The 22,520-nt window shown below is 37.6% G+C and overlaps 1 pseudogene; it reads right to left on the bottom strand.

Moving 5' to 3' along the window:
- Positions 1 to 18,869: 18,869 nt before the first annotated feature.
- Positions 18,870 to 21,998, bottom strand: LOC133650351 (transcriptional activator protein Pur-alpha-like; annotated as a pseudogene).
- Between the last annotated feature and the right edge of the window lie 522 nt (positions 21,999 to 22,520).

Genomic DNA, 22,520 nt, shown 5'->3' with positions numbered 1-22,520 from the left:
TGTTAAATTAAGTTTATGTTCCGTATTTTCCGGACCATAGGGCACACCGGATTATAAGGCGCACTGCGAATGAATGGTCTATTAAAAAAAAAAAAGTTTTTTCATATATAAGGAGCACCGCATTATAGGGTGCATTAAAAGAGTCATATTATTATTATTTTGTTAATCTTTTAATTTTGCTTTGTTTCTTTTTGTTATTTTTTTTAAATATTCCAGATGTTTGAATATGTTAAATTAAGTTTATGTACTGTATTTTCCGGACCATAGGGCGCACCGGATTATAAGGCGCACTGCGAATGAATGGTCTATTTTTAAAAATATATATTTTTCATATATAGGGCGCGCCGGATTATAGGGCGCATCAAAATAGTTATATTATTATTATTGTTTTAATCTTTTAATTTTGCTTTGTTTCGTTTTTTTTTTTTTTTTTAATATTCCAGATGTTTGAATATGTTAAATTAAGTTTATGTTCCGTATTTTCCGGACCATAGGCCGAATGGTCTATTTAAAAAAAAATTTTTTTTCATATATACCAGTGCCTCCATGGTAATGCCCCCCCTCTACCTCAAAGAACTACTCACCCCCAAATCCTCCACATAACACCTCAGCTCCGGACAGGCTAACCTCCTCCAACCTCCGAGGACAAAGCTACGAACAATGGGAGACCGGGCTTTCTGCTCTGCCGCTCCCAGTCTGGGGAACGCTCTCCCTGACCACCTGAGGGCACCACAGACTGTGGATGCTTTTAAAAAAGGCTTAAAAACCCTTTTTTTTTTTTAAAAAAGCCTTTTTTTTTTAGATATATGCATACTAGTTCTAGCTATTAGGCTGTTCTAGTTTTTATTTGTATAATTGTATTTTGTTAATACACTGTAGCACTTTGAGGTTGTTTGCTCAATGTAAAGTGCTTTTTACAAATAAAATCTATTATTATTATTATTATTATAATTATATAAGGTGCATTAAAAGAGTCATATTATTTTTTATTTTTTTCTAAATTGAAAACACTTCCTTGTGGTGTACATAACATGTAATGGTGGTTCTTTGGTCAAAATGTTGCATAGATTATGTTTTACAGATCTTTGTTGTGGGTGTGTATCGTGCAAGGACGGGTGTGGAAGAAGTGTCAAAAGATGGAGCTAACTATTGTAATGACATTCAGACTTTACTTAAGTCAATAACGGAGCAGCATCTCCTCATTCCGAAACAACAACACCGGAAATGTGTCCCGTGGAAAACCGTCCGACCGGAACTCTCTAATAAGTAAAGCTCCTTGGGTGAATAATGTAAACTCACTACACCGGTATGTTTTAACGCTTTCATGGCGAGTTTTACTGACAGATATAAGTAAGAACTTTCCACTACTTTATATTAGAAATGGCAACAGTGGAGGATGAATGTCCCATAACAGGAAGATAGAGAAAAAGAAGAAGCTTATCCACTACGGTGTTGGCACGGACTACAAAGGCGGACGCGTGCAAATTTTCAGGACTTATGCAGATCCCAAATACAGATCAGCAGGTTCCAGAAGGTAAGAAAAGTTGCTTTTGCATAATATTGTGAAACAAAACGCCAGATAATATGTCTAACCTTATACACACACCATAATAATGTTGAAGCACATCAAGCGGTGTGGCTTTGTACTAAGTCATACTAAAACATTTTGATAGATTTTTGAGCGCAATGTGCAATGTTCTATATTTTCAATGGAACATATACAATGTTGGTGTTGTTTACTTGAGTCATATTGCAGTCTACACGTATCTCTTATGTGTGACTGACATCTACTGGTCACACTTATCATTACACCATGTACCAAATACAATAGCTTCGAGGTGGGTAAGCTCAACCAAACGTATGCCTTACATTAGGCGCACCGGGTTATAAGGCGCACTGTCGAGTTTTGAAAAAAAAAATTTTTTATAAGTGCGCTTTATAGTCCGGAAAATACGGTATATGTATTACATTGCAGGTTTTGTTTTATTTCATTATATTATGGAAATTAATTAAAGCTACAGTATCCACTTCCATTTCCGGGTTGAAAGTTAGTTTGTTGGTGGAATTTTATTCAAAACATGTATTTTTCGTTTCAATATCATACATATATCTTACATATTTTTTCATATATTCATACAAAGGTGATGAATGTAAACAACAATTCTGACAGAACATCTTTTTAATAGACTTCATCTTCAACTCCTGCCTCATCAATAACAGCTTTGACACGAGCGATATTAAAAGACAACAGCTGTATGTAGTATCAGACATTCGGCATGGCACTTTAGGCTAACTGAGGCTGCTATCAGCTATCAACGGCTGTCCGTTGATAGCGACGGCTGTCCGTTGATAGCGACAAAACCCAAAACCAGTGAAGTTGGCACGTTGTGTAATTCGTAAATGAAAACAGAATACAATGATTTGCAAATCCTTTTCAGACTTTACTTGGATCAATAATGGAGAAGCATCTCCTTAACCGTGGCTCACTAGTGCAATAACAACGCCGGTAATGTGTCCCGTGGAAAAACGTCCGACCGGAACACTCTAATAACTAAAGTTCCTTGGGTGAATAATGTAAAGTCACTACACCGGTATGTTTTAGCGCTTTCATGGTGAGTTTTACTGACAGATATAAGTAAGAACTTTACAGTACTTTATATTAGAAATGGCAACAGTGGAGGATGAATGTCCCATAACAAGAAGATAGAGACAAAGGCGGACGCACGCAAATTTTCAGGACTTATGCAGATCCCAAATACAGATCAGCAGGTACAAGAAGGTAAGAAAAATTGCTTTTGCGTAATATTGCGAAACAAAACGCCAGATAATATGTCTTACCTTATACACACACCATAATAATATTCCTATGTTGAAGCCCATCAAGCGGTGCGGCTTCATAGCTTACCAAAGTCATACTAAAACATTTTGATAGATTTTTGAGAGCCGTGTGTAGTGTTCTATATTTCCAATGTAACATATACAATTTTGGTGTTGTTTACTTGAGTCATATTGCAGTCTACACCTATCGCTTATGTGTGACTGCCATCATATTGCAGTCTGCACTGCAAAACGTCAGTGTTCAAAAACAAGAATAAAAAATACAAACATTTGAGGTATTTTATTTGAACTAAGCAAAATTATCTGCCAATAGAACAAGAAAGTCGAGACTTTCCAAAACAAGTAAAATTATGTAACCTCAATGAACCCAAAAATACCTTAAAATAAGTATATTCTCACTAATAACAAGTGTACTACTATATGAGTATGTGTTTTCTATTGTTTCATTGAAAATAAAACAGCAAAGTCCATTTGGCTGTCATCTGTTTTAATTATGAGACACAATTGTGTCAAAGTCATGATTTTTTTTTTTCATGCTTGAAATAAGAAATGATGACTTTAAAAAAGTAGTTTTATACTTGTGAGTGTTGATGACACAACAGTTGATATTCTAGTTTCAAGCATGTTTTACTCAATATAGCTCATCAAATCTCAGCAACAAGCTGTAATATCTTACTGAGATCATTCAGGACCAAAACCCTTAAAAACAAGTAAAACACTCTAACATAAAATCTGCTTAGTGAGAAGAATTCTCTTATCAGACAGAAAATAAGCAAATATCACCCTTATTTGAGATATTTCATCTTACTTAGATTTCAGTTTTTGCAGTGTGCACGTATCTCTTATGTGTGACTGCCATCTAGGGATGATACTCAAAACCGGTTTTCCCGGTTGTTCGATACGAAAAGAACCGAGTCCTCGGACTCGAATCCCTTTTTGAGAACCGGTACCCGTTATCGAGACCACTATAGTAAAGAAAAGAGTTGGTTCTTTATTCGAATCCCTCGGAACGAATCCCGTCCCGACCAGAAATGCTCCGTGGGACATCACAAGAAATGACGTCACGTAGCTCAGTCATTAGGCGCAGATAGCGAAAGCAGGAAAAACAATGGACGGGAAAAAGCGCTCCAAGGTGTAATAAAGTTCAAAACAAAAGGTATAATCCAATGAATAACTTTACTGAGAGATTTGAGCAGGGTACAAACTCATGAAGAACACTTTTACGACCCACCGGAAACATAGCAACCAGGCTAGCAACGCACCTCCTTTACGGCAGCTGGCCCAACGTTCTTAAAACAACCGCAGCACATACATATATATACAACACTGCAGCACATACATATATATACAACACTGCAGCACATACATATATATACAACACCGCAGCACATACATATATATACAACACATCTCCCTTTTTGAACTTTTGTTTTTCACACTGTATGTGTTGTCTGTCTAATTATAAATAATGCAGACGAGGCGTGTTGGCGGAGTTCTTGACGTTTACTTTCACAGCGTAGCAACATGCAACACTTTTCGGGGCTACCGCGCATGCTCGTCACTCCCGTTGCATGCTGGGTAATGTAGTTGTTATATTCCCTAGCTCGTAACATCTTTCCCCCTATAAAGAAATAATGTTAACTCAATAAAGTGTATTTCTTTTTTTAGCTTTAACTTTTCATTTTTTAGCATTGTGACCACATTTGCAAACAACTTTTCTCTTCATAGAATTTTCTTTCTTTCTTTAAAGTGCAAAAATGTCAAAGCATCATAACAAACAGTTATGTCAAATAGCAGCAGAATTGCACTTTTTGGAGAGCTGTATTATTTCCAGTTTTGTGCCCAAGGGACTGATTTTATTTAACACTATATTATTATTTATACACCTATAGTGATCACAGAGACAGGTTGTTTTTGTGTTACTGTATATCAGGGGTCACCAACGCGGTGCCCGCGGGCACCAGGTAGCCCGTAAGGACCAGATGAGTAGCCCGCTAGCCTGTTCTAAAAATAGCTAAAATAGCAGCACTTACCAGTGAGCTGCATCTATTTTTAAAATTTTATTTATTTACTAGCAAGCTGGTCTCGCTTTGCCCGACATTTTAATTCTAAGAGAGACAAAACTCAAATAGAATTTGAAAATCCAAGAAAATATTTTAAAGACTTGGTCTTCACTTGTTTAAATAAATGCATTCATTTTTTTACTTTGCTTCTTATAACTTTCAGAAAGACAATTTTAGAGAAAAAATACAACCTTAAAAATGATTTTAGGATTTTTAAACACATATACCTTTTTACCTTTTAAATTCCTTCCTTTTCTTTCCTGGCAATTTAAATCAATGTTCAAGTAAAAAAAAATGTTTTATTGTAAAGAATAATAAATAGATTTTAATTTAATTCTTCATTTTAGCTTCTATTTTTCCGACGAAGAATATTCGTGAAATATTTCTTCAAACTTATTATGATTAAAATTCAAAAAAATTATTCTGGCAAATCCAGAAAATCTGTAGAATCAAATTTAAATCTTATTTCAAAGTCTTTTGAATTTTTTTTTTTTTGAATTTTTGTTCTGGAAAATCTAGAAAAAAACAGTAATTTGTCTTTGTTAGAAATATAGCTTGGTCCAATTTGCTATATACTCTAACAAAGTGTAGATTGGATTTTAACCTATTTAAAACATGTCATCAAAATTGTAAAATTAATCTTAATCAGGAAAAACTACTAATGATGTTCCATAAATAAATACGTTTTTCTCTTCTTTTTTCGGTTGAATTTCGAATTTTAAAGAGTCGAAATTGAAGACAAACTATGTTTCAAAATTTAATTGTCATTTTTTTTTCATGTTTTCTCCTCTTTTAAACCGTTCAATGAAGTGTAAATATCATTTATTATTAATAATAACAGTTAAAGGTAAATTGAGCAAATTGGCTAGTTCAGGCAATTTATTTAAGTGTGTATCAAACTGGTAGCCCTTCGCATTAATCAGTACCCAAGAAGTAGCTCTTGCTTTCAAAAAGGTTGGTGACCCCTGCTGTATATATTTGTTTTTCTGAAAAATCCCACTTAATATACTTTGGGTAACAACAGTCAATGTTTATTTATTTTATTTTATTTTTTTAGGGGGGTAACAGTCAATATTTATTTGGGCTCGAACTCGATAATTTCTTATCAAACATCATCCCTACCTGAAAAAGCAGGCATGCTAATTTTTTGGAAGAAGAATTGTTGATGGATGACTGTGGCGTTCTTAGTGTCATAGTGTGTGTAGTTAGTATGTTCCAATAGCAGCAGAAGTGCACTTTTTGGAGAGCTGTATTATTTTCAGTTTTGTGCTCAAAGGACTGATTTTATGTAACACTATATTATTATTTATACACCTATAGTGATCACAGAGACAGGTTGTTTTTGTGTTACTGTATATATTTGTTTTTCTGAAAAATCCCACTTAATATAGTTTGGGTAACAACAGTCAATGTTTATTTATTTTATTTTATTTTTTTAGGGGGGTAACAGTCAATATTTATTTATTTATTAGATTAAATTGTTTTCTTATATAATAAAAGTGAGCTTTTGTTAAACCAAATATTGTGTGTTTTTTTCCATATACAACAACCTATCTGGACTCCATAAGGAATCGGTTCGATAAGAGGATTCGATAATAGGCTCGAACTCGATAATTTCTTATCAAACATCATCCCTACTGCCATCTACTGGTCACACTTATCATTTCACCATGTATCAAATAAAATAGCTTCGAGTTCGGTAAGCACAACCAGAATTATGCTTTTATAAGGCGCACTGTCGAGTTTTGAGAAAATGGAAGGTTTTTAAGTGCGCCTTATAGTGCGAAAAATAAAAAAATTGCTTTTGCATAATATTGCGAAACAAAACGCCAGATAATAGGTCTTACCTTATACACACACCATAATAATACTCCTATGTTGAAGCACAGTACAATCCATCAAGCGGTGCGGCTTCGTAGCTTACCAAAGTCATACTAAAACATTTTGATAGATTTTTGAGAGCCGTGTGTAGTGTTCTATATGTCCAATGTAACATATACAATTTTGGTGTTGTTTACTTGAGTCATATTGCAGTCTACACCTATCTCTTATATGTGACTGCCATCATATTGCAGTCTGCACTGCAAAAAGTCAGTGTTCAAAAACCCGAATAAAAAATACAAACATTTGAGGTATTTTATTTGAACTAAGCAAAATTATCTGCCAATAGAACAAGAAAGTCAAGACTTTCCAAAACAAGTAAATTTATCTAACCTCAATGAACCCAAAAATACCTTAAAATAAGTATATTCTCACTAATAACTACTGTACTACTATACGAGTACGTGTTTTCTATTGTTTCATTGAAAATAAAACAGCATATTTTCTTCTTCTCACGATCCTTCTTATGTTGAGAAAAAGGAAAAAAACTAGGCAAAAATGCAAGTTGTTGAGTTCCAAGTTGTCCAACCTCAGGAGTGCGATACGTATTTATTGTACTTTTATTTTTTATTTTTTTATTTTTTAAAATTATTATTATTATTATTTTTTATTTTTTTTATTGTACTTTAATCTACTTAGTCTGTGATCAATATGAAAGTGAAACCACATGGAAAAACAGCATTAATTGGCTCTACTATTAAAAAAAAAAATCCCCCCAAGATATTTAGGTCTCCTTTCCCTTGATTTGTCTTGTCAAACAACGAAACAAATTGTCCTGTTTTTGTTTATTTTCTAAATGTCAAAACGTCAACATTGGGAATGTGTCCATGCAGTATGTTGGACTGTTTAGGTCCGTACTCTGGAGGAGACTATAGGGCCCATTATGGGGGGAAAAGGTTCAGGAGATGAGGAGGGCACCGGGGGTGGCGGAAGTTTTTTTTGGGGTCATTCCCAGACATTTGCAGAAGTTTCAGATTTCCCTCCCTCAGCTCTCCAATCCAAAGCGTCTTCCTCTCCAAAGGACCAGGCCCCAGTTCACCCAGTCTATAATGGTTTCCTTCCTCTCAGGCACTCACATTAAACAAAAACACTGTGAGAGGAGAAGAGGAAGGAAAGTAGTCATGTCATCTTTCCGACCCAGAGATGGACTGAAGTAACCTTTCAGCTGTTGGGGGGAACTCAATACTGCGTGTGTGTGTGTGTGTGTGTGTGTGTGTGTGTGTGTGTGTGTGTGTGTGTGTGTGTGTGTGTGTGTGTGTGTGTGTGTGTGTGTGTGTGTGTGTGTGTGTGTGTGTGTGTGTGTGTTTGTGTGTGTGTGTGTTCTTGTATTTCTACCATTCTTGAGACAAGGAAAAGTACCTTCCATATCCACAAGTTAGGACCGAAGTCATGGTCCCAATACGGAAAACCATTGCATTTAATAGAGAATGTCTCATTTGCACCCCTGGTGGTGAAATCTGTCCAAATTAGGGTGGTCCCAAAAAGGAGGGATTTTTCAAATTGACTGTGTTTTAAAAGTACTCCCCCTCTGGTCAACATATGAAATAACAAGTGTGTGTAAGAAATTGAAACTAAACTAACTAAAAAAATCGAAATAAATATGTATATGGAGACATACTGTAATGACTTGAAGAAAATAATGAAGATTAAAAAACCAATTACAAACAAAACATTCAAAAACAAAAACAAAAATGAACTAAAAGCAGTCTGTTTCTCACAATGTGTCAGCTTTTTTCTTGTAAAAAATTGGGAATCATTTCTCGTATTCTTTCGGTTACTTTTTTAATGAAATAATGATTGCTTTTTAATGCAAAATGGTGACATTTGTCACATAAAATTCAGACTTTTACCACAATGTCGCCATTTGTGTTGTTGTTCTTGTAAAACAGTGACGTTTTTCGACTAAAACGATTACTTTTGTCATAATTTTGCCAAGTAAAATGTGTGTGTAAAAAATTTGCAGTTCTCCCCCTCTGGTCAGCATATGAAATAACAAGTGTGTGTAAGAAATTGAAATGTGCACCCTTTGGCCAAAATTAATAACAAAGAAACCCCAAAAAATAAATATATATATATTACATATATATATATATATATATATATATATATATATATATATATATATATATATATATATATATATATATATATATATATATATATATATATATATATATATATATATATATATATATATATATATATATATATATATATATATTCATATATATATATATATATATATATATATATATATATATATATATATATATATATATATATATACATACATATATATATATTTATATATATATATATATATATATATATATATATATATATATATATATATATATATATATATATATACATATATATATATATATATATATATATATATATATATATATATATATATATATATATATATATATACATATATATATATATATATATATATATATATATATATATATATATATATATATATATATATATATATATATACATATATATATAAATATATATATATAGAGACATACTGTCATAACTTGAATTAAATAATGCAGATTAAAAACCATTTACAAACAAAAAATTCCCCAAAAAATAAATGAACTAAAAGCAGTCTTTTTCTCACAACGTGTCGACTTATTTCTTATAAAATTGGGAACAATTTCTCATATTCTTTCTGTTTCTTGTAATATTGCAATATTTTCTCGTAAAATTATTGCTTTTTTATGTAAAATTATTACTCTTTAATGCAAAATGGTGACATGGCAATAATGTGATAAAAGTCAGACTTTTATATGGCAAATAGATGGATCAATAAAGTACTATCTATCTATTTGCCATATAAAAGTCTGACTTGTATCACATTATTGCCATTTTTTTGGTTGTTCTTGTAAAACAGTGACATTTTTTTGAGTAAAATTATGACTTTTGTCATCATTTTGCGAAATAAAATATTGCCAACATTTTAAAGTTTTCTTATAAAATGGGGACTTTTGTCGAGTAAAATTACGACTCTTTTCATAAAATTAAAATTCTGTCATAATATTGTACAAATGTTCAATTTTTTATGGTAAAGTTTTGACTTGCGTTGCATAGTATGTATCTATTATTAATGTTGTACGTACAAATCTTTATATATCTAGAAAGGGTGGTCTTAAAGAGGTAGGCATTTTTCGGAGGTCTCAAGAAGGTAAGAAATACATCAATGTGTGTGTGTGTGTGTGTGTGTGTGTGTGTGTGTGTGTGTGTGTGTGTGTGTGTGTGTGTGTGTGTGTGTGTGTGTGTGTGTGTGTGTGTGTGTGTGTGTGTGTGTGTGTGTGTGTGTGTGTGTGAGTGTGTGTGTGTGTGTGTGTGTGAGGGCAGTGGGAGAGGCGGGCAGCAAAGTGGTTCCATGTGGGAGAAGGACTTGAATGATGGGAAACACTGGAATCGACACCTCAGAGCTGGGGTCAAAGGTCATACTTATACATGTTTTTGCTGTTCAGGAATGACAAGTTTTAGAGTGCAACATTTCAGACGTGAACCTGAAAAAAACGTCCAGCTGCTGCGCAGGCATACAACATGTATTTATCATCTGAGAAAATAGGGAAAAATGCCACATTTCATTATGCTCTAAATGTAATTATTATTATATTTTATTTTATTGTATTTATCTTAGAATGACCAATGGTATAGATGTGTTTGTCCAAGTTAAAGGAAACGGCAGGCTGTCTTCTTCTAATGGATTTATAACAATCAATGCAGGCTTGTTTATGTTTGCTGTGGTCTGGAACAACATGTTACCACATCATAGAACAACCACTTACCACATCAGAAATGCAGGCAATATCACACACGGATAATATGTCATGAGAAATGCAGATATAAATTAAATACACAGAGGACATAAGTAAAGGAAAATGAATGAGCTACAAACGAGTAGGGATGATGTTTGATAAGAAATTATCGAGTTCGAGTCTATTATCGAATCCTCTTATCGAACCGATTCCTTATCGATTCTCTTATCGAGTCCAAATAGGTTGTTGTATATGGAAAAAAAACACACAATATTTGGTTTAACAAAAGCTCACTTTTATTATATAAGAAAACAATTTAATCTAATAAATAAATAAATATTGACTGTCACCCCCCTAAAAAAATAAAAAATAAATAAATAAACATTGACTGTTGTTACCCAAAGTATATTAAGTGGGATTTTTCAGAAAAACAAATATATACAGCAGGGGTCACCAACCTTTTTGAAAGCAAGAGCTACTTCTTGGGTAGTGATTAATGCGAAGGGCTACCAGTTTGATACACACTTAAATAAATTGCCTGAACTAGCCAATTTGCTCAATTTACCTTTAACTGTTATTATTAATAATAAATGATATTTACACTTAATTGAACGGTTTAAAAGAGGAGAAAACATGAAAAAAATGACAATTAAATTTTGAAACATAGTTTGTCTTCAATTTCGACTCTTTAAAATTCAAAATTCAACCAAAAAAAAGAAGAGAAAAACTTATTTATTTATGGAACATCATTAGTAATTTTTCCTGATTAAGATTAATTTTACAATTTTGATGACATGTTTTAAATAGGTTAAAATCCAATCTACACTTTGTTAGAGTATATAGCAAATTGGACCAAGCTATATTTCTAACAAAGACAAATGACTGTTTTTTCTAGATTTTCCAGGACAAAAATAAAAAATAAAAAATTCAAAAGACTTTGAAATGAGATTTAAATTTGATTCTACAGATTTTCTGGATTTGCCAGAATAATTTTTTTGAATTTTAATCATAATAAGTTTGAAGAAATATTTCACGAATATTCTTCGTCGGAAAAATGGAAGCTAAAATGAAGAATTAAATTAAAATCTATTTATTATTTTTTACAATAAAAATTTTTTTTTTACTTGAACATTGACTTAAATTGTCAGGAAAGAAAAGGAAGGAATTTAAAAGGTAAAAAGGTATATGTGTTTAAAAATCCTAAAATCATTTTTAAGGTTGTATTTTTTCTCTAAAATTGTCTTTCTGAAAGTTATAAGAAGCAAAGTAAAAAAATGAATGAATTTATTTAAACAAGTGAAGACCAAGTCTTTAAAATATTTTCTTGGATTTTCACATTCTATTTGAGTTTTGTCTCTCTTAGAATTAAAAATGTCAGGCAAAGCGAGACCAGCTTGCTAGTAAATAAATACAATTTAAAAAATAGATGCAGCTCACTGGTAAGTGCTGCTATTTGAGCTATTTTTAGAACAGGCCGGCGGGCTACTCATCTGGTCCTTACGGGCTACCTGGTGCCCGCGGGCACCGCGTTGGTGACCCCTGGTATACAGTAACACAAAAACAAGCTGTCTCTGTGATCACTATAGGTGTATAAATAATAATATAGTGTTAAATAAAATCAGTCCCTTGGGCACAAAACTGGAAATAATACAGCTCTCCAAAAAGTGCAATTCTGCTGCTATTTGACATAACTGTTTGTTATGATGATTTGACATTTTTGCACTTTAAAGAAAGAAAGAAAATTCTATGAAGAGAAAAGTTGTTTGCAAATGTGGTTACAATGCTAAAAAATGAAAAGTTAAAGCTAAAAAAAAGAAAGACACTTTATTGAGTTAACATTATTTCTTTATAGGGGGAAAGATGTTATGAGCTAGGGAATATAACAACTACACTACCCAGCATGCAACGGGAGTGACGAGCATGCGCGGTAGCCCCGAAAAGTGTTGTTGCATGTCGTCACCCGTGAAAGTAAACGTCAAGAACTCCACCAACACGCCTCGTCTGCATTATTTATAATTAGACAGACAACACATATACAGTGTAAAAAACAAAAGTTAAAAAAGGGAGATATGTTGTATATATATGTATGTGCTGCAGTGTTGTATATATATGTATGTGCTGCAGTGTTGTATATATATGTATGTGCTGCGGTTGTTTTAAGAACGTTGCGCCAGCTGCCGTAAAGGAGGTGCGTTGCTAGCCTTGTTGCTATGTTTCCGGTGGGTCGTAAAAGTGTTCTTCATGAGTTTGTACCCTGCTCAAATCTCTCAGTAAAGTTATTCATTGGATTATAGCTTTTGTTTTGAACTTTATTACACCTTGGAGCGCTTTTTCCCGTCCATTGTTTTTCCTGCTTTCGCTATCTGCGCCTAATGACTGAGCTACGTGACGTCATTTATTGTGATGTCCCACGGAGCATTTCTGGTCGGGACGGGATTCGTTCCGAGGGATTCGAATAAAGAACCAACTATTTTCTTTACTATAGTGGTCTCGATAACGGGTACCGGTTCTCAAAAAGGGATTCGAGTCCGAGGACTCGGTTATTTTCTTATCGAACAACCGGGAAAACCGGTTTCGAGTATCATCCCTACAAACGAGGCATAATGATGCAATACGTACATAAAGATAGCCTGAATAGCATGTTAGCATTGATTAGCAGTAGGGCTGTGAATCTTTGGGCCTCACACTATTTGATTCGATTGGATTTTTAGGGGTAACGATTTGATTCAGAATCAATTCTCGATCCAAAACAATTCTTGATTTAGAATCAAGAGAACGGCGGTCCTCATGTGTCCTAACGTGACTGGCCTACTCATTGTCTCTCAAAATGGCTCGGGAATCTCCGTGAGATTGATACTATTTTGACCATATCTATTTACTCGCAAAGTTTGTGAGTCTTTTGGTGTTATAAATCAGATTTACTGTTCATGATAACAGCTTCAATATTGAAGCAATTTATTTTTCCACCATACTGGTACTTTAAGCACAAAAAATATGACTAAAACGGTGAAACTGTATTTTCATTTGTACGTAACATTAATTGACATTTTGATTAGGAAACATAAATATTATTACTTATTATGGATGGATGGATATTCATTTTATTAACATGTATTTACTTTAGCCATGCGATGAGGTGGCGACTTGTCCAGGGTGTACCCCGCCTTCCGCCCGATTGTAGCTGAGATAGGCCCCAGCGACCCCCGCAACCCCGAAGGGAATAAGCGGTAGAAATGGATGGATGGATGGATGTATTTACCTTAGCACTGCGTATTTATTTATTTTAAGTCCCTTATTCTGGCATCTAAGCTGCCAGTTTTTTGCCATAAAGAAACGAGGTACTTTTTTTCTATTTCAACTAATATCCTATAAAAACAACAACCGCAGATTTTACGGGAACAAACAAACTCAACTTAGACTTAGACAAACTTTAATGATCCACAAGGGAAATTGTACCACACAGTAGCTCAGTTACAAAGGATGGAAAGGACAATGCAGGTATAAAATAGACTAAAAATGTACCGTAGCAGCAATATAAAATATGACTGTGGAGGTCTTGCTCCCCCGGGTTCTCTGGACCACCAGTGACAGACATGACAGCCATGTTCCTCTTTGCGAACAAGGATTTATTTTGCAATAAGTTGTGCTTTTCAGCCATGTTAAAGTTTCTGTCGCTCGTTCATTACCATCAACAACCTCCTCTCCTTCCCGACTGCTGCCTTTAACAGAGCGACAGGTGATCAGACAAACACTCACAGCTGTGTCATCTACGCACCTGTCACTAATCTCGAAGCCGATCCTGACACACCCCGCTTCGCTGCAGGTCCGCAGGCCACGCCCCCCCACAATGACATATATGTAATATTTACATAATATACACTACTGTTCAAAAGTTTGGGGTTACATTGAAATGTCCTTATTTTTGAAGGAAAAGCACTGTACTTTTCAATGAAGATAACTTTAAACTAGTCTTAACTTGAAAGAAATACACTCTATACATTGCTAATGTGGTAAATGACTATTCTAGCTGCAAATGTCTGGTTTTTGGTGCAATATCTACATAGGTGTATAGAGGCCCATTTCCAGCAACTATCGCTCCAGTGTTCTAATGGTACAATGTGTTTGCTCATTGGCTCAGAAGGCTAATTGATGATTAGAAAACCCTTGTGCAATCATGTTCACACATCTGAAAACAGTCTAGCTCGTTACAGAAGCTACAAAACTGACCTTCCTTTGAGCAGATTGAGTTTTTGGAGCATCACATTTGTGGGGTCAATTAAACGCTGAAAATGGCCAGAAAAAGAGAACTTTCATCTGAAACTCGACAGTCTATTCTTGTTCTTAGAAATGAAGGCTATTCCACAAAATTGTTTGGGTGACCCCAAACTTTTGAACGGTAGTGTATGTACAGTATATATCATATATACAATCAATTACCATGTACAATATTACAGTATATGTAACAGCTGCAGCATAAAATAGAGAGTCTCAGTCGACAGATACGTACACATACCGTAAAAGACAGTGGTAGTTTATTTCATTTTACTGTAATACTCCGTGAAAACCACCGTAAATTTTTATGTATTTTTGTTTTCATATTTTCATAATCAGCCTTAATAGTAATCTTTGTGGTTAACACAAGCTTTCATTTCACTTGACCCTCTTAAACTGTAAGTAGGTTACATATAGTTATTGAACACAATTTAAATCAGGAGTAAGCTAACTAATTCAGTGATAATATACCACTCTGTGGTGGAAAAGTTGGTCCCAGAGGTCAAAAAGGTTAAGAACGCCTGTCTTAAACCACCAATAGACATATTGATCCAGCGTAGAGATCCCCCATAGGGAATACGGCGTGTATTCAATGCGCTTCCTGACGCAAGCCTCCCATTGATTCAGGCTTGGGACCGGGACCAACGTCTCTGAAGGCTGGAAGCAGCGTGTACCATTACACCACCTGGGCTTTCACTTTGTTTGAATATAACCAGAAAACACAGAAGAGAGATTATGCTTGAGCAAGGCAGGAACCTTCCCATATTCCATCCATCAGCAGCCTAAGCAGGGAAGCCCAGACTTCCCTCTCCCCAGCCACTTCGTCCAGCTCTTCCCGGGGGATCCCGAGGCCTTCCCAGGCCAGCCGGGAGACATAGTCTTCCCAACGTGTCCTGGGTCTTCCCCGTGGCCTCCTACCGGTTGGACGTGCCCTAAACACCTCCCTAGGGAGGCGTTCGGGTGGCATCCTGACCAGATGCCCGAACCACCTCACCTGGTTCCTCTTGAGCAGCGGCTTTACTCTGAGCTCCTCCCGAATGACAGAGCTTCCCACCCTATCTCTAAGGGAGAGACCCGCCACCCGGTGGAGGAAACTCATTTCGGCCGCTTGTACCCGTGATCTTGTCCTTTCGGTCATAACCCAAAGCTCATGACCATAGGTGAGGATGGGAACGTAGATCGACCGGTAAATTGAGAGCTTTGCCTTCCGGCTCAGCTCCTTCTTCACCACAACAGATCGATACAGTGTCCGCATTACTGAAGACGCCGCACCGATCCGCCTGTCGATCTCACGATCCACTCTTCCCTCACTCGTGAACAAGACTCCGAGGTACTTGAACTCCTCCACTTGGGGCAGGGTCTCCTCCCCAACCCAGTAGATGGCACTCCACCCTTTTCCGGGCGAGAACCACGGACTCGGACTTGGAGATGCTGATTCTCATCCCAGTCGCTTCACACTCGGCTGCAAACCGATCCAGCGAGAGCTGAAAGGCCTACTGAAAGCCACTACTAGCGACCACGCAGTCTGATAGTTTATATATCAATGATGAAATCTTAACATTGCAACACATGCCAATACGGCCGGGTTAACTTATAAAGTGACATTTTAAATTTCCCGCTAAACTTCCGGTTGAAAACGTCTATGTATGATGACGTATGCGCGTGACGTCAATCGTTGAAACGGAAGTATTGGTACCCCATTGAATCCAATACAAAAAAGCTCTGTTTTCATCTCAAAATTCCACAGTATTCTGGACATCTGTGTTGGTGAATCTTTTGCAATTTTTTTAATGAACAATGAAGACTGCAAAGAAGAAAGTTGTAGGTGGGATCGGTGTATTAGTGGCTGGCTGCAGCAACACAACCAGGAGGACTTTGACTTGGATAGCAGACGCGCTAGCCGACGCTAGCCGCCGACCGCACGGATGATCGGGTGAAGTCCTTCGTCCTTCCGTCGATCGCTGGAACGCAGGTGAGCACGGGTGTTGATGAGCAGATGAGGGCTGGCTGGCATAGGTGGAACGCTAATGTTTTTTTTATCATAGCTCTGTGAGGTCCCGTTGCTAAGTTAGCTTCAATGGCGTCATTAGCAACAGCATTGTTAAGCTTCGCCAAGCTGGGAATTATTAACCGTGTAGTTACATGTCCATGGTTTAATAGTATTGTTGATCTTCTGTCTATCCTTCCAGTCAGGGATTTATTTATTTTGTTTCAATCTGCATTTGAGCCTGATGCTATCACGTTAGCTCAGTAGCTAAAGAGCTTCGCCGATGTATTGTCGTGGAGATAAAAGTCACTGTGAATGTCCATTTCGCGTTCTCGACTCTCATTTTCAAGAGGATATAGTATCCGAGGTGGTTTAAAATACAAATCTGTGATCCACGATAGAAAAAGGAGAGTGTGGAATCCAATGAGCCCAATTACGGTCAGAGCGAAAAAAGATACGTCCTGCACTGCACTGTAGTCCTTCACTCTCACTTTCCTCATCCACAAATCTTTCATCCTCGCTCAAATTAATGGGGTAATCGTCGCTTTCTCGGTCCAAATCTCTCTCGCTGCATTGTAAACAATGGGAAAATGTGAGGAGTCCTTCCTCCGGTGACGTCACGCTACTTCCGGTACAGGCAAGGCTTTTTTTTTATCAGCGACCAAAAGTTGCGACCTTTATCGTCGATGTTCTCTACTAAATCCTTTCAGCAAAAATATGGCAATTATCGCGAAATGATCAAGTATGACACATAGAATGGATCTGCTATCCCCGTTTGAATAAAACATTCATTTCAGTAGGCCTTTAAGATCCTGGCAGATGATTGATTGATTGATTGATTGAGACTTTTATTAGTAGGTTGCACAGTGAAGTACAATATTCCGTACAATTGACCACTAAATGGTAACACCCGAATACGTTTTTCAACTTGTTTAAGTCGGGGTCCACTTAAATTGATTCATGATACAGATATATACTATCATATATACTATCATCATAATACAGTCATCACACAAGATAATCACATTGAATTATTTACATTATTTACAATCAGGGGTGTGGAGGGGGGGGGGGGTTAGGATATGGACAGCAAGTAGTGGACATAGAGAGAGAGAGAGAGAGAGAGAGAAAAGAGAGAGAGAGAGAGAGAGAGAGAGAGAGAGAGAGAGAGAGAGGGAGAGAGAGAGAGAGAGAGAGAAGAGAGAGAGAGAGAGAGAGAGAGAGAGATCAGAAGGCATAAGAAAAAGAAAAAGTATCTGCATTTGATTGTTTACATTTGATTATTAGCAATCCGGGGAGGGTGTTAGTTTAGGGTTGTAGCTGCCTGGAGGTGAACTTTTATTGCGGTTTTGAAGGAGGATAGAGATGCCCTTTCTTTTATACCTGTTGGGAGCGCATTCCACATTGATGTGGCATAGAAAGAGAATGAGTTAAGACCTTTGTTAGTACGGAATCTGGGTTCAACTTCGGTATCAGGGAGGTGTAGCGGATTTTATAGACTAGGCTCAGTGCAAGTTGTTTAACTCTGTCCTCCACCTTGAGCCAGCCCACTTCAGAGAAGTGGGTAGGAGTGAGGTGGGATCTGGGGTGGAGGTCTAGAAGAAACCTGACTAGCTTGTTCTGAGATGTTTGGAGTTTAGATTTGAGGGTTTTGATTTGATTTAGATTTTTTAAATGAAGCCATCAGGACCACTTCTAGAGACCTAATCCTGCAGCCACCAAACCGGATCCCCTCAACGCCTGACTGCTCCTAGAAATTCTGTCCATAAAAGTTATGAACAGAATCGGTGACCTTCCCATATTGTAAACCTATAATGTCATTGCTGATACTTAACTCCTTTCATTCGATGGTTTATTGCATCAAAATGGTGGCTGTTGAAGGTATTTACACAAAACAAAAGAGACTTTTTCAATGATACAGGAACAAATAACTTGACAGAAGTCCTTCTGTTGCAACATAACTCTTCAATTTGCCAAAGGATAAAAAAAAGACCGTCTCATTATGTTTTCTCTCTGTTTCTTCCAAACTGTCCAAAGCTATTAGTTGCACACACAGCACACCCGACCGGCCTCTGAGCGGGAGCAGTAGCTCCGGTCCGCCCGGGCAGCTCTCGCCCCGTTGAGGCGCTTCTGAGTAGGAGGCAGCCTAATACCTGCAGACATCTATGGCCGCTGCCCAAGCTGTTGCATACGCCGTTCATTTCACGCGCTGCCAGAAGCGCTTTTCTAATTATCCTGATATTGACGAGGGCTGATTCCAACAGGTCATTGCTGGCCGTTCAGTCGCTTTTTACGCTTCTCAGCAAAATGTCTTTATCCATTACTGATTAATTCCACTTAGGGACAGGGCGTGTTGACAATTTGTGTGTCTGTGTGTGCATGGTGGAGGACAATGATATTGATATTTCAGCCTCAGTGTGTGATAACTAATATGCAAGGTGGAGGAGGATGTGTCATGCTTTGTTTACATAATTGGGTCCACGCCAATGTGTCTTTGACTGAGCTTCTAACTTTGTACATTGTGGTGCGGGGGGCGTCAAACTCGTTTGGATGGAGGGCCACATCGCAGTCATGGCTGGCATTGAGGGCCGCTTGTAACAGTGAAATATATGTCTTTGCGTTTCATTTGTATGGACACTGCAAAAAGTCAGTGTTCAAAAACAACAAGGAAAAAATACAAGAATTAGGGGTATTTATTTGAACTAAGCAGAATTATCTGCCAATAGAACAGGGGTGACCAAACTTGTTCCACTGAGGGCCGCACACGGAAAAATTAAAGCCTGCGGGGGCCATTTTGATAGTTTTCATTTTCAAACCATAACAAAATATATGGATTTTTTATTTTTTTTTTACCTATAGGGCTCCATAAAGGGTCTAAGTCAGGGGTCTTGCACCTGGCTCGCTGACAACAAGCTATCCATCCACTTGGGTAAAACAGAATCCATCCTGTTTGGGTCCCACATCAAACTTAAGAGAGTCAATGACTTCACCATAAAAGTAGGTGACAGTGTCGTCACCAGGAAAGATGAGGTCACCTACCTAGGTTCCATTCTAGAGGCTAACCTTTCCTGTGATAAAATGGCAACCAAGGTAATCAAAAAGGTTAACCAACGAACGAGATTTCTCTACAGAATTTCCTCTCTGGTCAACAAAAGCACCTTGAGGATTCTGGCGGGAACTCTCGTTCAACCCTTTTTCCATTACGCATGCACCTCCTGGTACCCCTAGCACCTCCAAAACCCTCAAATCTAAACTCCAAACATCTCAGAACAAGCTAGTCAGGTTACTTCTAGACCTCCACCCCAGATCCCACCTCACTCCTACCCACTTCTCTAAAGTGGGCTGGCTCAAGGTGGAGGACAGAGTTAAACAACTTGCACTGAGCCTAGTCTATAAAATCTGCTACACCTCCCTGATACCGAAGTACATGTCAAACTACTTCCTTAACGTAAATGACCGCCATAACCACAACACCAGGGGGTGCTCCACTAACCACGTTAAACCCAGATTCCGAACTAACAAAGGTCTTAACTCATTCTCTTTCTATGCCACATCAATGTGGAATGCGCTCCCAACAGGTATAAAAGAAAGGGCATCTCTATCCTCCTTCAAAACCGCAATAAAAGTTCACCTCCAGGCAGCTACAACCCTAAACTAACACCCTCCCCGGATTGCTAATAATCAAATGTAAACAATCAAATGCAGATACTTTTTCTTTTTCTTATGCCTTCTGATCTCTCTCTCTCTCTCTCTCTCTCTCTCTCTCTCTCTCTCTCTCTCTCTCTCTCTCTCTCTCTCTCTCTCTCTCTCTCTCTCTCTCTCTCTCTCTCTATGTCCACTACTTGATGTCCATATCCCCCCCTCACCCCCACCCCCCACACCCCTGATTGTAAATAATGTAAATAATTCAATGTGATTATCTTGTGTGATGACTGTATTATGATGATAGTATATATGATAGTATATATCTGTATCATGAATCAATTTAAGTGGACCCCGACTTAAACAAGTTGAAAAACTTATTGGGGTGTTACCATTTAGTGGTCAATTGTACGGAATATGTACTTCACTGTGCAACCTACTAATAAAAGTCTCAATCAATCAATCAATCAGTCGGCAACTCAAAATGTTGAAAGAGCCATATGGGTGAGGGCGGACCTACGTCACTTCCGCCTACCAATCCCCTAGCAACCGGGAATTTGTTGAAAACAAACCAGCTCACAGCGAACACAGCATTGACAGAAAAAGCATTTAACGAGCGTTGTGGCTTGGAAGTCGGCGTTAAATCCTTCATTTACGCATTTTTACTTATTCGCATATCGTGTCAAAAAAACGAAAATGTATTATTTGCGTCAGACTCGTCTCAGTGAACTTTAAAGCTTCTCAGGCGTAGCTTAGCTTGCTAGTTAGCTTAGCCTGCGCGCTACTAAGAAAGAGACGCGGAAGTTATCAACAACTTTGTGTGAACACGCCGTACTTGTTGGAGCCCACGTCGAAGAAGAAGCGCTTGTTGTCCGCAGTCATCGACGAGCCCTCCGGCAGCTCCGCGGGCTCCTCGTCCACGCCGTAGTCGTCAATAAGTTTGGCCAAAGTGTCGCGGAACTTGATAAGTCCCTGCGCCGGGAGCGCGATGGTCTGACCCCAAGCCGGGCCCCCTGTTCACGGTCTGCCGGATCCTCAAGAACCGTCCCCGCTGGTTCTCTTTCAGGTCCATGTAGTACTTCTGATTCTCCCGCACTAGGAACTCGCTTTTCAGGGCCCGCCGCGGCTCATCCTGCACCATGCCCGGGTTGCTGGGACACCAACTGGGCGTAGTGTTCGATGAAGTCCCCCAAGTAGTCGCGGAACTCGACCGCCACCGACATAGACAGCGTGAAGCGGCTCTTGTTGCCACCGGCCCCGACTTCGGCTATCTTCAAGAAGCGGCCTTTGGCGTTCTGCTTGACGTCCAAGTAGAAGCGTTCGTTTTCCCGGTGTAAAGCTGCGAGCCATTTGTCTCGTCTCTGTGGGCTTTTATCACGCTTTGGCAGAACAAAATACAACCTTTGTTTTCCCTGTTTCCAGTTGTGGTTAGCACAACCAAAAACAACACAGTTTTTCGGCATTTTGGAGGCAGAATGACGGGTTTAACCAGCGTAGGTCGACAGGTTAAAGAGTAATGGCAACGGTTTGTTTTCAACACCAGTCTGGTTGCTATGGCTCGAAGAACCCGTATGTAGCTCAGTTGCCCGGATGTCGGCCCTCACCCATAGGACCAAAAATACAAAAACAAATCTGTCTGGAGCCGCAAAAAATTAAAAGTCATATTACATGTGTCATGAGATATAAATGTATTTAAGAGGACTTAAAGGAAACTAAATGAGCTCAAATATAGCTACAAATGAGGCATAATGATGCAATATGTACACATCGCTAGCCTAAATAGCATGTTAGCATCGATTAGCTTGCAGTCATGCAGTGACCAAATATGTCTGATTAGCACTCCACACAAGTCAATAACATCAACAAAACTCACCTTTGTGCACTCATGCACAACGTTAAAAGTGTGGTGGACAAAATGAAAATGAAACAACAACCGTAGATTTTACGGGAACAAGATATTTAAAAATAATACTCTATAAAAACAACAACCGTAGATTTTACGGGAACAAGATCAGCTCAGTCGACAGATACACTATATTGCCAAAAGTA

The sequence above is a fragment of the Entelurus aequoreus genome, linkage group LG01 (assembly GCF_033978785.1).
Source record: "Entelurus aequoreus isolate RoL-2023_Sb linkage group LG01, RoL_Eaeq_v1.1, whole genome shotgun sequence".
Classification (NCBI taxonomy): domain Eukaryota; kingdom Metazoa; phylum Chordata; class Actinopteri; order Syngnathiformes; family Syngnathidae; genus Entelurus; species Entelurus aequoreus.
Note: the sequence above shows the minus strand (reverse complement) of the source record. Positions and strands in the feature narration are given on the sequence as shown.